This window comes from Oratosquilla oratoria, chromosome 18, assembly GCF_046742065.1.
Source record: "Oratosquilla oratoria isolate Oo_2021 chromosome 18, ASM4674206v1, whole genome shotgun sequence".
NCBI lineage: Eukaryota > Metazoa > Arthropoda > Malacostraca > Stomatopoda > Squillidae > Oratosquilla > Oratosquilla oratoria.
Genome location: NC_134794.1, coordinates 14,421,918 through 14,424,417, shown reverse-complemented (window position 1 = coordinate 14,424,417; position 2,500 = coordinate 14,421,918). Strand labels below are relative to the sequence as shown.

Sequence of the window (2,500 nt, the reverse complement as noted above, 5' to 3'; positions counted from 1 at the left end):
TGTTTATGTAAGATGGAAGATAGGATCTGTGACTGCCCATTCCTTATACTGGATATTGACGTTCAGTGACACCTCTACGGCCCAGATCACGCAGGATTTATTTATGGCTGAAGACTAATCTATACTCAAAAGAAAATTCGCTGATTATTCTTAAATTGTCCTGCCCTTTCTATGAATGCACCTCTTGGTCGCAGTATTGTCCTTAAGGATAGAAGCGCAGGTTATTGGCGACTGAATGTAAATATATGCAAATTACTGAAGTTCCGTGAACATAAGAACATAAGGATAAAGGAGACTGCAAGTGACCATAAGGCCTACACTAGGCAGTTCCTTGTCCATTACCACCTATCATCCCCGTCCATAGAGTCATCTAACCTTCTTTTAAAGCAATCGATAGTTTCAGCGCTCACTATATGGTTACTAAGTCCATTCGTTAACCACCCAATTGGTAAACCAGTTCTTGCCTATTTCCTTCTTAAATCTGAATTTGTCCAATTCAAATTCATTACTGTGAGTCCTGCCCTGTTGTCTTAATATGATGACCTTATCTTCATCACCTTTGTTAAAGCCTTTGATCCACGTGAACACCTCTATTAGATCATCCCGCACTCTGCGTCTTCGCAGAGATTGTAAGTTAAGATGCCAAAGCCTGTCCTTGTAAGGTAAATTTCTGAGCCCATGTATCATTTTGGTCATTCTTCTTTGTACTCATTCTAAAGAACGGAGACCAAAATTGTACCGCATAGTCAAGGATTGGTCTAACTAACGCCAGAGTTTGATAACTACCTGTGCATTTTTATTTGTAACCACCTTACCAATAAAATCTAATGTTCTGTTAGATCTATTCCTGGCGCCAGTGCACTGTTTCCTGGATTTAAGGTCAGGACTTACTAGCACACCCAAGTCTCACCATGTTTGTATAAAATATAAACACATAGACATATGAAAAAATGAATAGATAAATAAGGAGATGAATAAATAAATAGATAAATAAACAAATAAACATATGAATAAGTTAATTAATTAACAGATAGATAAAACAAATTGATAAATAAATGAATAAATATTTCCTAAATTTATGGCCAGGACTCACTAGCACTCCCAAGTCTTGCCATCTTTGTATCAAAAATAAAAAAACAAGTAAACATATAAATAAACAAACAGATAAATAAATAGATGAATAAATAGATAAATAAGGAAGTAAACATAAGAATAAATGAATGAATGAATAGATAGATAAGATAAATAAACAAATAAATGTATGAAATTATAGATATCGGTGGCATAGTCAATATTATAAAAAAGATTGACCAAAATTAGACCTTCGGTAACGCGGGACAAAAATAAGCCACTCAATATGAAGTGAATATAACATCAATACTTCAATGGACACTATTAAGCTGTCAAAACAGAAAAGAAACGTCCATAAGGTCGAAAATAGAGTACTTTATTCAACAGAAATATCCATATGGACTCGATAATGGATAGGCCCGCAAAAGAAATCACTGATATTAGCGCTATGGTATTGACATACACACACATCAAATAAGGTCCATAGCAAATGTCAAGCCTGTCGCTAAATGTAAACATGCAAGCAAAGTTTTCCTCATTTGTACTGCCATCTGTCCGTCAAAAGGAGCATTATAACGACTGTTGCATGTCTGTAACTTGTATTACTATCCACCGCGTGATACACGTTTTCCCACAATATCCTAATATGACTGGAATTTTCTCCCCTACCTATCTGTCCCAGTCCTTTGATGCCGTTATTTTTTTTTTGTTACTATCAAACATTCTTACACTTTCTTCTTCAACACCTCTTCCTCCTTCTCCTCCTCTTCCTCCTCCTCCTCTTCCTCCTCCTCTTTCTTGGTTCTTAGCACTTTCGTGTTGGTGTCACACTCTTTTCTGACTCCCAGTAATGATTGTTATCTGTTCCAACAGTCCAATAGGCGCTTAATAGGGCAAAGGTGACGGCTTCGGCCACAGCTACTCAGCGTCACCTGGCTTAAGCCCCTTACCTTCTTCACTCTAAACTTATGTTTTTATTACCCTTTTTCTTATTTCTTTAATCTCTTTCTTGTCTTTTCTTTGCTTCGACCATGTTGGTTTGAGAACCAGCAGGAATCCATATCACAGTTTATTATCTATTTTCGTAATTGTATGGCTAACAAGGAATCTATTACACTTTGATATTGCTGGGCGTTTTTTCTTTGTAAGCAAGATTCAAAACAAGAGACGTCAAAATCAGCTTATTATTGTAGTGATCTCTGTGAGCCATTTAGTATTTTTTTTTTTAGATATCATGGCACTTTGCAAATATTTAATCTAACCTTCTTATACAAAATCATGTGAGTATATCATATTAATTTATGGTGACATATCTAGACAAAACGGTCATATTGCAGAAAACGAATATGATTTATGCTTGAAAAAATCTTACCGAAATTGTACTGCCTTGGCGTTAGTTTCAACACACAAGAGTTGGCCATAGAACAAT

General features: G+C 35.8%; 1 protein-coding gene across 1 annotated transcript in view; it reads right to left on the bottom strand.

The window, feature by feature from the left end:
- The window catches only part of LOC143034749 (uncharacterized), a 41,538-nt gene that overhangs the window by 32,099 nt on the left and 6,939 nt on the right, over positions 1-2,500 (bottom strand). The gene's annotated exons all lie outside the window — the stretch shown is intronic.